The sequence below is a fragment of the Gymnoscopelus braueri genome (genome assembly GCF_963280865.1).
Source record: "Gymnoscopelus braueri genome assembly, chromosome: 19".
Taxonomy (NCBI): domain Eukaryota; kingdom Metazoa; phylum Chordata; class Actinopteri; order Myctophiformes; family Myctophidae; genus Gymnoscopelus; species Gymnoscopelus braueri.
Genome location: NC_137621.1, coordinates 50,714,303 through 50,729,812, shown reverse-complemented (window position 1 = coordinate 50,729,812; position 15,510 = coordinate 50,714,303).

Genomic DNA, 15,510 nt, shown 5'->3' with positions numbered 1-15,510 from the left:
CTGTTACGGCTTGGAGACAAATCAATAAAAATAATTTATACATATAACTTTTAACTAATCAAACTATACATCAAAAAGCAGGAGAAGCTACTGAGCCTGTGAGCCAGATGTCAGAGTCATCGTTTTTCCCTAAAGTATAATCACAACAGGCAGAAAACTACATTAACAAATTAAGACAGTATCTACTCCACAAAGCCAAATGGAAATCAACAAAACACAGCACAACAAAAGTACAGCGGCTGCCGAGAGGGGAGTCCGCTACCCTGCAATCAATCAGACCAGTGGTAGCAACCAGTTGGTCGGGACGCCCAGGGGGGTCGCCAGATGACAGTAAAGTGACAATTTTAGGACTTTTACCTAATAACAAAAAAGAAGTGTTTTATTTTTTTAAAAGACCATTACTGCATCAAAAGTAATCAACACACTAATGTGATAATTTTTGGGGGTCCCCAGTTCAAATATTATTATTTTGGAGGGTTGCAGTCTGAAAAGGTTCAGACGACTGCAAAGGTCTGCTTTTTGTCCAGAATCAAAACTAAACATGGAGGAGCAGCATTTAGTGTTCATGCCCCACAGATCTGGCCTATTATGCTTGGGTATTTTATAGCCAAAGTATAAAATATTGGTTTAAGTGGTTACACAGCTGCGTTCCCGGTTTGAATGGGTTAGTACTTAAAGATATTGAAAATTACAGATTACAAAATACATTTTCTTTCTAGTACAAATGCACTGCTGTATTCAAATGTAGAATAGCGTTTCTCTCAGGGGGCGTTCAGAGAACATCGGGGAGCACTGGTAGCAGTATGTTTGAAAGGGGGGAAGGGGCTGAAGTGCTGTTGGGGGTCATAAGGGACCTTGATTTTGGATGGGGAGTATGTTTCCTATATGTTTCTTATACCTGGAGGGTTTCCAAATATTTCCAAAAATAGCAGATATAGTTGATCCACAATCCACAAAATGTTCGAAAATGGAAAATCTTAAAAGTTTCAGTGATTGAAAATGAAACCAATGAAAAGTTTCATTGGTCTGTTAATGACCAATGTCCAAAATAAGGTGTTCAGCATGTGTTTAACGATGTGGTGACGGCCTGTTGACATCCTACTAATCTCTCAAGACCGATTCAGAGCTCCCCAGCTGAATCTGTTGGCAACTACCATTTTAAGGTTTCTTTGGGCTATTCAAAAATAGCAGATATACAAGCTCAGTGAGCTTGTAGATCTGCTATTTTTGAAAAAACCTATGTTTCTATAATAATATCAGTGGTTCTCAAACTGTTTTCATGTCAAGGAACCCCAAAATGCCATGTATTTGGCTGCGGATCCCCATCTCAAAATATTTTGTTCCGGGACCCCCAGAAGCAAAGATTTCAGTTAAAAATGTATATATATATTCAAAGATTTGCACATATTTTCACGATTCTTTTTCAAAAATAGCAGATCTACAAGCTCATAGCGTGGCACTCGGTGCCACGCTATGAGCTTGCATATCTGCTATTTATGAATAGCCAAATAAATAAAAAAAATGACACACAGATGCGTTCCCGGTCTAAATGGATTTATAGGAATGAAAACAAAGGAGTACCACCATAAGAGACGGGCTGAAGGAGAGTCAACGGGCCGACATCCGGTCTCTACGCGGGGAATTAGGCGGTGCCCCCAGGCAAAATGAAAGGAAAGAAAATATCATTTTTATTGTTTTCGCCGATGGGTTCCCAGATTGACATCCTACAGACGGCAGTCAGGTTGAGTAACGACATTGGGTATCCTTCGTAATGACCAGTGGTGGAACAAGTACTCAAATGTTTTACTTAAGTAAAAGTATCAATACTGCAATATAGAAGTACTCTGTTACAAGTAAAAGTCCGGAATTCAAAATTTACTTGAGTAAAAGTACAAAGGTATTGGTATCAAAATGTACTTAAAGTACCAAAAGTAAAAGTACTAAAATGTTTGAAAATAGCAGATCTACAAGCTCACAACGCGTCGCGATGCGACGCGTTGTGAGCTTGTAGATCTGCTATTTTCAGCAGCCTAGGTATAAAATAGGGCTAAAGTGGTTAATGTATGTTTTATAATATAATAATTTATATCTGCAAAGTAACTAGTAACTAAAGTTTGCAAATAATTGTAGTGGAGTAAAAGTACAATATTTACCTAACTTTATATTTAACTATAGTAAATAATAATATAATAGCACCCCTAGCCTATATTAAGGCTGTACCATGCTTCTTTCTTTCTTTCTTTCTTTCTTTCTTTCTTTCTTTTTTTTCTCCCAGGGAAAAACAGTCCAGTTGAATGTAAAATAATGTAACGTCTGATATGTAAAATCCAAATATGGAGATATAGGGTTTCTGTCAGACAGCGGCGATTTGCTTTCCTCACAGGTTTTACAAAAGGTCCATCGGGGAGACAGAAAGAAAGGAAGAATATAAAAGGCACTGGGCTGTCCCAACGGATCTGCTTTCCTCTGACACTGACAGATCACCTGTCACAAAACACCAAAGCCTGTGTGTGTGTGTGTGTGTGTGTGTGTGTGTGTGTGTGTGTGTGTGTGTGTGTGTGTGTGTGTGTGTGCGTGTGCGTGTGCGTGTGCGTGTGTGTGTGTGTGTGTGTTTGTGTGGTCTTGCACCACTGTAGGTCGAATCATCAGTTCTCCACTCATTCCTCCATGAGACTTGAATTTCTCATTGACCACGAAGCAAGTGGTGAAAGTAACTACCGGTAGTAAATTTATCAAATACCATACATAAGGAAAAGTTTTAGACTTTTTAGACTTTGGTTGAGTTTTTTTTTTCCCACTCCACTACATCGCGGAGGCAAATATTGTACTTTTTACTCCACTACAATTATTTGACAGCCTTAGTTAAAACTTAGTTACTTTTCAGATTTACATTATTAAAGAAAAACAAAACATAGGCTACTTTCTAAAACGGCTAGTACCATTCCTTGATCCTGATTGGCTGGTTTCCGTTTAGTAGACGTGATAAAACAGACTATAATCTTAGACCTTAGATCAGCTTATCGATCACAGGTGCGTGATTTGTTATACAGTGATCCAGCATATCTTATAGCTGAACGATGGAATGGGAGCGCTTGTTTTCCTTTCAAGCACCGTTAGTGCAGGGATTCTAAGCACCGCCCGTGTGGGACAGCGAGTGAATGAGGGGCTTCGGGCGGGGCTTGTAAGGAAAACAAGCGCTCCCCATCCCTCGTAAGCCATCTGTACTGCAAGTAGCTAGGCAACAAAAACAACAAATACAACAAATACAAACAACTTTATTAGGGGGGGGAAACACTAAGACTAAGGAATACATTTTTAAAAAACTGTGGAATGAAGAGGGAAAAAAGGGGGTGGGGGTGGAGTTAGCTGGGGAAAGGTTTGGAGGGTGGGAGCATCTCTGAGAGTCAGTGGTGGAAAAAGTACTCAAATGTTTTACTTAAGTAAAGTATCAATACTACAATGTAATCAAATCAAATCAAGCTTTATTTATAGCACATTTACAACAATCAAGATTGACCAAAGTGCTGAACATGGAGGATAACCACAGAAACAGGCCTGTGCAACAACATAGTCACAGGACAGAGCAAAAAAAAACAAAAAAAAACAAACATGAGAAACAAGGTAAGAAGTTTAAGCAACATTAAAAGCTAGAGAAAAGAAGTGTGTCTTGACTTGTGTGGCCAGCAAGCGCTTGAGTGCGGACTGCTCAATACCTATATACAGCGAGTTGCAGTAATCAAGCCTAGAAGAAATGAAGGCATGGATAGCCATTTCCAGTTGTTTAGGGGGGAGGTAGGCTTTAACCTTGGCCAGGAGTCTTAGTTGGAAGAAGCTGCTTTTTACGACAGAGCTAATATGTTTATTTAAGGAGAAGTTGCTGTCGAGGGTGACATCAAGGTTTTTGACTGATGAGCAGATGTTGGAGTTGAGTGTACCTAACCGAGGATGGGGGTGGTTTGGGCAGTATTATGGTCAAAAAATATTATTTCAGTTTTGTTGTCGTTGAGATTTAGAAAATGTATGGCCATCCAGGTTTTCACTTCTTCGAGGCTGTCGAGAAGGAGCTGAAGGGAGTCATTTGAGCCAACTGTGAGGGGAAGGTAAATTTGGACATCTTCCGCATAGCAGTGGAAGGAAATATTAAATTTGGCGAAAATGGAACCTAGGGGCAGCATGTATAGGAGGAATAGAATAGGCCCCAGGAGGAACTCCAGATGTGAGGGGGGCCGCAGGGGATGAGAATTCCCCTAGCTGAACAGAGAAGGATCTGTCAGTGAGGTAGGACCGGAACCAGGCTAAGGCAGTACCAGTAATGCCAACATGGTGTTCTAGTCGGGAGAGCAGAATTTCATGATGGACAGTGTTGAATGCGGATGAAAGGTCAAGGAGCACGAGAACTGAGGGAATACCATAGTCAGCTGTTAAAAGTAGGTCATTAAAAACTCTCAGGAGAGCAGATTCACTACCGTGCCCTGGCTTGAAGCCTGACTGGAACTTCTTATGAAGTCCGTTCTGAAGTAAAAAATGATTGTAATTGTTCTCCAGGAGTTTGGACAGGAATAGGAGTAGTGAGATGGGCCTGAAATTGGACAGAGTAGCACCATCTAAGTTCTTCTTTTTAAGAAGAGGATGTATAATGGCATGTTTGAGGGTGACAGGGACGGAGCCAGAGAGGAGGGAGGAGTTGATCAGTTGGAAAAATAAGGGGGCCCACAGTACGAAAGACATCTTTAAAAAGCTGGGAGGGAATGCAGACGGACTGGGAGTTTGTAGGCCGCAGGTGCATGACCACCTCAGTGAGTGCGGGGAGAGACACGGGGTCGAAATGAGAGAGAGTGGCGATGGGCAGGCAAGGGGGAGGAGCTGGATCTGGGCCAGTAATGGAGTGCATTGATCGGAAATTCTGTCAATAAAAACTTGAAAAGTGCAGAGGGAAAGAGATGGGGTGATAGGAGGGGCATATATATTGAAAAGAACCTGGGGTTTGTTACTGTTCTTAGTGACCAGATTTGAAATGTAGACTGTTTTGGCGGCTTTTACTGCTCTGTGATAAGCAGTGAGGGAGGTGCGTAAAATATCCAATGAGATATGGAGATTATCCTTACGCCAACTTCTCTCGGCACGCCTGCAAGTGCATCTTAGGGCACGTGTTGTGTCGTTCAGCCATGGCTCATAAAGTGACTTGGTGCGTTTGTACCTGAGAGGAGCAACAGAATCAAGGATAATAGTGCAGCTTGTAATAAAAGTGGAGAGAAGTGACTGTGCTGGGGGAACTGGATGAGACCAGGGCACTGGGAGATTCCCTAAATAGCATGGAAAACTGAGATACAGTTAATGGGGTTATGGCACGGGTGCGGCGTGCGGCGTGCGGGGGGGGGGGGATGGGGGGGGGCGCCTGTGCCACAGAACCGGGTGTTGTGGTAGTGAAAACAATAGTGCAGTGATCGGAGATACATGGAGGGATAGTGAGATATACTCTTCTACAAGTAAAAGTCTGGAATTCAGAATTCACTTGAGTAAAAGTGCAAAAGTATTGGTATCAAAATATACTTAATTTACAAAAGTAAAAGTACTCATTATGCAGAATGTCCCATTTCACAAGTTTTCAAATGTATAAACAGCTTTAAAAAATAGCAGATCTACAAGCTCACAATGCAGTGGCGTCAGTTCAGCAAAAGCTAAGGTATGGCAAGGTTAGGGTTGCCAACTCCCAGAGATTAAAACTGGAAAAAGTGCTCCTCGGAGCACAGGTCTCCGCCGGGTCAGGTAGGTTATTGTGTCCTCCTGGTGGCGCTATAATAGGCCAATGTGAAAAGGGTGCCATTTCTTCTTAGGCCTTGCACGGCAATCGGACACTGCATTCATGATTTGAGGCATTTCGTTCAAAAAATGTGTTTTGCTAAATTATAACTGCTGGTGGCGCTATAACAGGCCAATGTTAAAAGGGTGACATTTGTGGGGGCACGGTGGCGCAGTCGGTAGCGCTGTCGCCTCACAGCTAGAAGGTCCTGGGTTCGATTCCCGCAGGGGACACTGTGGGCGCTGTGGGCGCTGGTTCTCTCCTCCGCGTCATCATTGCCCATACCCTAGGTGGGGTTGGCGAAGGGGCCTTTCTGTGTGGAGTTTGCATGTTCTCCCCGTGTCTCCTAGGGTAGATACCCTCACAAAAACATGCAGTAATCCTGGTCACTATACTGCCTCCCCCTGGTCAGCCGGGGCGCCTGATGGAGGGGAAAGGAACTGCTTGGAATAACGTGTTCCTTCCACGCGCTACGTCCAACCAGGGAAACTCTCCCCTGTCAGGTGACAAGAAGGTCAGTTGGCTCTCATGCATTGAAGGAGGCATGAGCTCGGCCCTGGCCTCCCTAGGTTGGCAGAGGGAAGGTAGTGCCCAGGATTACATAGATAATTGGCACTGGGTGTAAAAAATAGGGTTACAAAATCGTGGGATAAAATTTTTTTTTTTTTTTAAAGGGAAAAAAAGGGTGACATTTGCTCCTCAACATAGTGTGAATGTGCGTGCAAAGTTTGACCACAATCGGACGCTGCGTTCATGATTTGCGGCATTTTGTTCAAAACAAGCTACTACTGCAAACTTTAGATGTCAATCTTAGTCAATCAGGATGGAATATGAAAAAAACACATCCGTCTTGATCACATGACTATAGAGATCATGTGTACCGATTAGCGTGAAATTTGGATAAAATCGGAAGGAGTAATATAAAAAAATGTGTTTTACATAAGTCGGCCTTATACATAAGTCGGCCCTTAGGGCAAAGGTTTTTTCTTGACCTCTAGGGAGTGCGCTTACAAAGTTTTACACAGATCGGTGAAGGTAAAAACACGAATTGGCCTGTTATTGCGCCACCATGAGGCTGATTTGAAAATGTTCAAGTGGCATGTCTTCCTCGGCATAGTGGAAATATGCGTGCAAAATTTCAAGGAAATTGCATGCTGTGTTCAGGATTTGAACTCCTGCAAACTTTGACGTTTGAGGAGATGGAAGAGGTAGGGGGTGGAGCCAGATTGTTCAGTGCCTTGTAGCTCAGTGGTTCTCAACCAGTGGTCAGGGGACCACTAGTGGTCCTGGGGGGGGGGGGGGGGGGGGTACCAGGGGGTCCCCAGCGAAATGAGTTAACATAGCATCACAATCATTTTAACCACTTCGCTTTGGCTTTTCAAAAATAGCAGATCTACAAGCTCATAGCACGGCACTCGGTGCTCTTGTAGCAGATCTTGTAGATCTGTGTGTGTGTGTGTGTGTGTGTGTGTGTGTGTGTGTGTGTGTGTGCGTTCCCCAACCTGTTTGAAATGACAGAGGGAAGATGTGTGTATTCCAGAGTACAGAACCTCTGTGTATCTGGGATTTCATGTCCCAAATATGTTGAACAGTTGCATGAAACATTCTCCCCATATTAGCCTTATTTTACAATTCCAGAAAATATGCCAGTGTTCAGTTTACATTATTACATGGTCCCATATGGTTGTTGTGTAGCATGTTGGCTGTCTTTTATTTTGGGTGGCTTACTAGTTAACAAAAACAAAAACTGGAATTGAACTAATAATAATGCAAATGACCATTGATTGTCAGCTCAAGCTGTTATCGCTTTGATGTGATGATCAGTGGTGGAAACAGTACTCAAATGTTTTACTTAAGTAAAAGTACACCATTGGTTCTCAAAGTGTGGTCCGGGGACCCCCAGGGGTCCTTGGGGGGGTTCCAGGGGGTCCCCAGCAAAATGTGTTAATATAGCATCACATACATTTTAACCACTTTAACCTTTTATACTTAGATCTGCTATTTTTGAAAAATCTTGAAAATGTGTGCAAACCTTTGAATATATATATATTTTTAAAGCAAACATTTGTAACTCAAATCTTTGCTCCTGGGGGTCCTTGGAACAACATATTTTGAGATGGGAGGCCGCTGCCAAATACATATAATTTTGGGGGTCCTTGACATGAAACAAGTTTGAGAACCACTGCCTTAGGCCGCTGACCCCAAATAGATACCCTTTTTCCATCTCTGGGACCCTAATCTACACACTATAACATCCCAGTGTTTATGTAACCCTGAGAGTGTACAAATGGAACCAAATGTGGTTTCATTTGTACACTCTCAGTTAGAGACCCGTAAGGGTCCATTTGGACCACTGCTGGTCCCCGGACCAGTGATGGCAGTCGTCCATGACGTATGTATCTAGGATCATCCTAGATACGGGCTGGAACCTTGCCCAAATGTGGAGTCATACATCCTAGTAGGATACATCCTACTAGTAGGATACTACGACTCCACATTTGGGCAAGGTTTCATCCCATTCTGGTCCCTCTTTCACACTTCCAATTAGTCAAATATTTCCAAAAAAGTATCAAACGTGAAAACAAAGACGGGGCTTAATAACGATGTGACTCCATGAGGTTCTGGGACTTCATGTGACCGGTCTCTGACGCATTGGGCGGCCACGAGGAGCAGGCGTAACAGGAACTGTGACAGAGAAGGAACGATCTCAAGAGACTTAACTCATAACCTCAGCACCTGCTTTTTAAGGTTCTGCCCTCAGGAAAGAGATACAGTTGGGGAAATAAGTATCAATTTGCACTAACCCAGCTGATGTTGATTTGCACAGACAGGAGGAATGTCAGAAATACTGACAAATGACTTACAATTTCAGTCGTGCCTTTGCCTTTCCTTGCCTGCTGGTATAATGTGTGGATTTCTTGAGTCAATACAGGTCAGGTATGAATTCCATGAGAATAGCATCATTGGAAATATATTTACTGGGGAAACAAAGTTGACACATTCAAGAACAAAAAGGGCAGTGCCAGGTTCATCCCCTCTGCCATTAGACTCCTTAAAGGGATAGAAGAAAGAACAAAAATTCTATCGATTAGTCACCCTCACCCCATGGAGACTTGAATTCATGGATATTTTTTGGTTTTGTCGCATTCCTAAGCCAATAATTTGATGACCAGCTATCCCTTTCATAAACGTGACCTGATCCCTCTCACCTGCCGGCCATAGCTGAATGGGTAGAGAACCCGCCTGGGAGACAGTGTTAATTTCATTGACCAAAACTGTGACGAACAATGTTTGTCGAATACCTTTTTTTCACTGACAAAAACTAAACAAAAACTATTTTGTCAACAAATAAAAACTAAACTAGTGGGGACTAGTAGAGAAGGGATCCTGTAGAACTATGACAAGTCATTTTATACTTGGTTGTGTGCGGTTGTCACACTCCGAAAACAGCAGATTTTCAAGCGACTCGTTGTGAGCTTGTAGATTGGCTATTTTCGGTAGCCGGTCCACAAATCAGGCATTACGACGCCATCAGGGCCTGCCAAAATAAAATGTTGTTGACTAAATTTAGTCAACTAACTAGACTAAAATATGAGTAAAACTAAATGGAATTTTATTCGAAAGACTATAACTAAACCTAAATCAAAATCTGCTGTCAAAATTAACACTGCTGGGACAGAGAAGGTCCCAGGTTCGATTCCACTGTGTCGAGGTGTCCCTCAGCAAGACTTTTAACCAACTGCTCTGCGCTTGCTTGAGAAGCACTCAGCTGGGTGAAGCTGGAAACTGCATTTCCCCCATGTGATGAAACAGGTCTAATTTCACACTACTACTATATCATCACTGTCAGGTGGACACTTTGTATGTCCAAAACTGTTACTTTTCAGAAAGAAAAAAAAAGAAAAGAAAATCCAATGCATCCATTGTAGTTATTATTTAGTCACAAGCTCTTGTTAATACTTTTCATTGTACAAACCACAGACACACTTATAAGTGTGTCTGTGGTTGTCTGTGTCTGTGGGGTGAAAGTATAACCACTTTCACTTTTTCTTCCAAACATTCCCAAAAATAGCTAAAATATCCAGTCTATAAGCTCACAACGCTTGCTTGCAGAACGGGTATTTTTGTGTGACACTGTAGTATGATGAGGTCGGGCATTAAAGGTAGGGTAAGTGATATGTGTTTTGTCAAAATTTGTGTTAAATATCTCGTTGTGATATTCATTGCTATAGAGTGTTTGTTCAGTAACAGGAGTGCCCATGTATCTCCAGCTCTTTGGTAAACAGAAAACGCATTTTCAGGTCGGGATACCAATTTTATCCAATCAGGAGAGAGAACTCACACAGGATACAGGATAAACAAGTGAAATTGGAAGTGATGACACTAAGAAATGAACAGACACAATTGGAACTGGATCACTATAAAAAAAAAAAAGCTGATAAATGGGTACTCTCTCCTGATTGGCTGAACATTTGCAACCGACCTAACACGTATTTTCTGTTTATTAAAGAGCTGGAGAGACATGGAGACTCCTGTTACTGAAATTTTTGAAACAGGAATTCAAAATGTACTTGAGTATAAGTAGGCCTACAAAAGTCTTGGTATCAAAATGTCCTTAAAGTATACCAAAAGTAGAAAATACTAATTTTGCATTGTGTCCCATTTCACACAGTTTTCAAATGTATAAAATGCATAAAAATCTTTTGAAAATAGCAGATCTGCAAGCTCACAATGCGTCGCATCGCGACACATTGTGAGTAGGGCTGTAGTATGTAGGGCTGTAGTGGTTAATGTATGTTTTGTAATAATAATAATTGTAATAGTAATAATAATAAAATCTACAAAGTAACTAGTAATTAAAGTTTTCAAATAATTGTAGCGGAGTAAAAGCACAATATTTATAGTCTCTGAGATGTAGTGGAGTAGAAGTAAAAGCATAAAAAATTGGAAATACTCCAGTAAAGTAAAAATGTCCTCAACATTTTACTTAAGTACAGTACTTGAGTAAATGTACTTAGTTACTTTACACCACTGCCCTTAAGCGGTTAAGAAAACATGTTTGTTTTTTCAGCTGCCGAGCTGATGGTGGTTGATTTACTTAGAGTATACTCATACTCTCTATCTGTGGCTCATGTCGTATTTGTTTGGTTATTTTATGAACTGTATAAAATACAGTTGTGTTTAGGCAGGCGTCTGGCCGGCAGTCTAGTTGCTGTTGGACATGATTCATAACAACAAAGCTTTACAAATCCTGCCCATGTTTCTATCTCTCCCCTGAGGGTGTCATCTATCTCACCCTTCTCCAATTCCTCTCTCTGCGTGGTGTGTGTGAGTGTGTGTGCGTGTGCGTGTGCGTGTGCGTGTGCGTGTGCGTGTGGCTGGCCGGGCCTTTTTCCACCATGTTGTCAGGGTGATCAGCTTGCCATGAATAACCGCCATCACAGTATCCCATAAAATTATAGGCTCCACATCCAATGGTGCCCTGACTTTTGACAGTGGTGGAAAAAGTACTCAAATGTTTTACTCAAGTAAAAGTATCAATACTGCAATGTAGAAGTACTCTGTTACAAGTAAATGTCCGGAATTCAAAATGTACTTGAGTAAAAGTACAAAAGTATTGGTATCCAAATGTACTTAAAGTACCAAACGTAAAAGTACTAAAATATTTGAAAATAGCAGATCTACAAGCTCACAACGCGTCTCATCGCGACACGTTGTGAGCTTGTAGATCAGCTATTTTCAAATAGCCTAGGTATAAAATAAGGCTAAAGTGGTTAAAATATGTTTTATAATGTAATAATGTATATTTGCAAAGTGACTAGTAACTAAAGTTTTCAAATAATTGTAGTGGAGTAAAAGTACAATATTTGCCTCCTTATCACATGATATGTCATTTACAGTAATCAATTATTTTGTATTTTGAATGTGTCAGTTGATGTTGTACTACTGTTTTATATATTAAAATGTCTATTTATTCCTAGATCAGTGGTTCTCAAAGCTTTTAATTTCAACGACCCCCATAACTCTGAGTGTACATATGGAACCAAATGGACCCGTACACTCTCAGAGTTACAGACCTGTAAGGGTCCATTTGAAACCCACTGGTATCGGATTGGTACTCGGTATCGACCAATACGCATCGGAATCGGTATCAGGATATATTATTACATGTTTTACTTCAGTAATAAAGTAACAATCTGTTACAAGTAAAAGTCCTGTATTCAAAAGTTTACTTGAGTAAAAGCACAAAAGTATTTCCATCAAATATCAAAGTAGGACCAAAACAAATGTACTCATTATGCAGAATGCCCATTTCACGAGCTTTTTTCAAGTTTTCAAAACTTGTCACAATCTTTTGAACATAGCAGACCTATAAGCTCACAACACATGGTGAAGTGATGTGTTGTGAGCTTATAGTTCAGCTATTTTGAAACAAAGTGTAACATAGGGCTTAATGGGTTAATGTATGTTGTGTAATAATGATCTAAATCTACTAATATTTGCCTCTGAGATGGAGTGGAGTAGAAGTATAAAGTATTATGTCAATACTCAAGTAAAGTAAAATCCCTCAAGACTGTATTTAAAGGTAGGGTAAGTGATTTTCTTTGGTCAAAATAAGTGTTAAATAGATTTATATTCTGATAGTAATCATTTCTATAGAGTGTTTGTTCAATAACAGGGGTCTCCACGTCTCTCCAGGTCATTATTAAACAGAAAATGCATTTTCAGGTCAGGATACCATTTTTATCCAATCAGGATAGAGAACTCAGTCAGGATACAGATTAAACAAGTGAAATTGGAAGTTGTGAGCAGAACAAATTGGAACTGGAACACTATAAAAATGAAGCTCTCTCTTGATTGGCTGTACTGTTGTCACCTACCTGAAAATGTATTTTCTGTTTATTAAAGAGCTGGAGAGATGGGGAGACTCCTGTTACTGAACAAACACTCTATAGCAATGATTACTATCAGAATATAGAGCTTTAACCTTTTAATACAAAACGTTTTGTTTTAGCCAAATAATATCACTTAGCCTACCTTTAAATACAGTACTTTAGTAAATTTACGTAGTTAATTTCCACCACTGTCCACATCCAATTATCATTTGCTTCTGTATCTTTTATTATTATTAGTAGTAGTATTATTAAAAATGAGGTAATGGAATGGCAGAAGAGCATGTGTAGTCCCATTGTAGAGGATGTAGTTCTCAACAAACATAAATGTGTTCCATTTCCTGCTCTGAAGGGTTCATAAACTTGGTCAGATGCATCTTGTTTCTCTTGAGGCTTGTTGTAATCAACATTATTATTCATGAACACATTAAAGTCCACTCCACAAATAATAAAATAATGCCAGGGAAAAACAAAACAAAAACACATCTGGTGCTCTATGGGGGCATACTTTATACATTGATCAGTGTCATAACGTTGCCATTCTTCTTTCCTTCACGTTAATTATACCTTCCCTTTGTTCTGCTTTTTATTTTTTTTCATTCAGAACCGTTCCTTTGAGCACTTTTTGTATGTTTTAACCCATTAAGACCGGGAACGCATCTGTGTCATTTTAGATTTGAGCTATAACCATTATTTTCTACTTTGGCTATTCAAAAATAGCAGATGTATTTGGCCGTGGACCCCCATTTCAAAATATTTTATTCCACGGACACCCCCAGAAGCAAAGATTTGAGTTACAAATGTTTGCTTTAAAAATATATATATCAAAAGATTTGCACAAATTTTCACGATTAAAAAAATATATAGCAGATCTACAATCTTGTATATCTGCTATTTTTGAATAGCCAAAGAAACCTAAAGTGACACAGATGCGTTCCCGGTCTTAAAGGCTTAACTCATTTGGAAATCCAGTTGTCCCACTCGCTACGGACGCCCAAATCATGTCAAGGACCCCCAAATTGATATGCATTTGGCTGCAAAGCCCCCATACGAAAGGGTTTTGTGCACAGGGACCCCATAAGAGAAGGTCAACATGTTTAAAAAAAAAAAAAAAAAACAGTAGCACATCTACAAGCTCACCATGCGTCGCGATGTGACACGTTGTAGAGCTTGTAGATCTGCTATTTTTAAATAGCAGCTGGGAACCCGCTGTATTGTATCCCTGTGTAAAAAAAGACTGGGTCACAGTGTGCTGGCCTGTCGCTGTCCATCTGTAGTGGTGCTGAACCATTCATCTAGAATAGATCAAGGGTCTTCAACGTTTTTCAGGCCAAGGACACCTTAGCTGAGAGAGACCCTGCAGGGACCCTGCACCCTGTCCGTCCGTGTGTCCGTGTGTGTGTGTCTGTCTGTGAGCAGCTAATCTCCGGCACCGTTGGCCAATTTTTCAGATTGGCCTGTTATAGTGCCACCAGGAGGCCGAATTTTGCAAAACCCTTTTTTTTTTTTATCCCTCCAACACATTTTGTCCAAACATCACGCTAATTGGTACACAGTATCTCTATAGTCATGTGATCAACATCCATATTCCATCCTGATTGGCTAAGATTGGCTTCCAAAGTTTGAGTGCTTCATTTTGAACATGCCTCAAATCATCAACGCAGCATGCGATTTCTGTGAAATTTTGCACGCACATTCTCACTAGGTCGAGGAAGAAATACCACTTGAAAATGTTCACATCAGCCTCATGGTGGCGCTATTACAGGCCGATTTGTGTTTTTACCTAGAACTACACCGATCTGCGTAAAGTTTTGCACGCACAATCTCTAGAGGCCAAGGATAAACCTTTGTCCTTATTTTTCACATCTGCCTTTTAGAGCGCCACCAGGAGGCTGACTTTTGTAAAACAATTTTTTTGCTATTACTCCTTCAGATTCTGTCCAAAAAACACGTGGATCGGTACACAGTATCTCTATAGTCATGTGATCAAGAAGGATGTGTCCGATATTTCATATTCCATCCTAATTGGCTAAAGTTGGCTTCCAAGGTTTCCAGGATTGGTCCGTTTTGAAAAAAATGCCTCAAATCATGAACGCCGCGTGCGATTACCGCGAAACTTTGCACACACATTCCCACTAGGCTGAGGAAGAAATGCCACCCTTTTCACATTGGCCTGTTATAGCGCCACCAGGAGGCCTAATTTAGCAAAACACATTTTTGGAAGAAAATGCCTCAAATCATAAAAGCAGTGTCCGAGTGCTGTGAAAGGCCTAAAAAAAAGGTACCCTTTTCACATCAGCGTTTTATAGCGCTACCGGGAGTCCACAATAACCTACCTGACCTGGCGGAGACCTGTGCTCCGAGGAGTACTTTTTCTAGTTTCTCTTTTGGGCCTCGAGCTAAAATGTTTGGGAACCACTGATCTAGATCAACGTAAATAGTGAGACAAACAGAGAGAGCTCTCTCTCTCTCTCTCTCTGGACAGCAATTGAGTGGACTCACTAGTGTGGTGTAGGCAGTGAAAAGTTGACACATTTTAAATCATCCAGGGGGTCCTCAGTTAAATGATTGATAGTTAGGTTACAGGTCTGTATGTGCAAATGGAACCAAATGGAGTAACTCTGTACACTCTCTGAGTTATGAGGGTCCGTGGTCTAACGCATTCCAAACTGTATGTTGGGGTTTTCATTGATTGTTTTGGTAGCCCCCCTGTCTACCAAAACAAGCAGTGAAAACACAAAAATACAGCTTTTCTGCAGGTAAACACCACCACACTACTTACTGGTGGCTGATAACTGCTGCTATGAGAACATGATT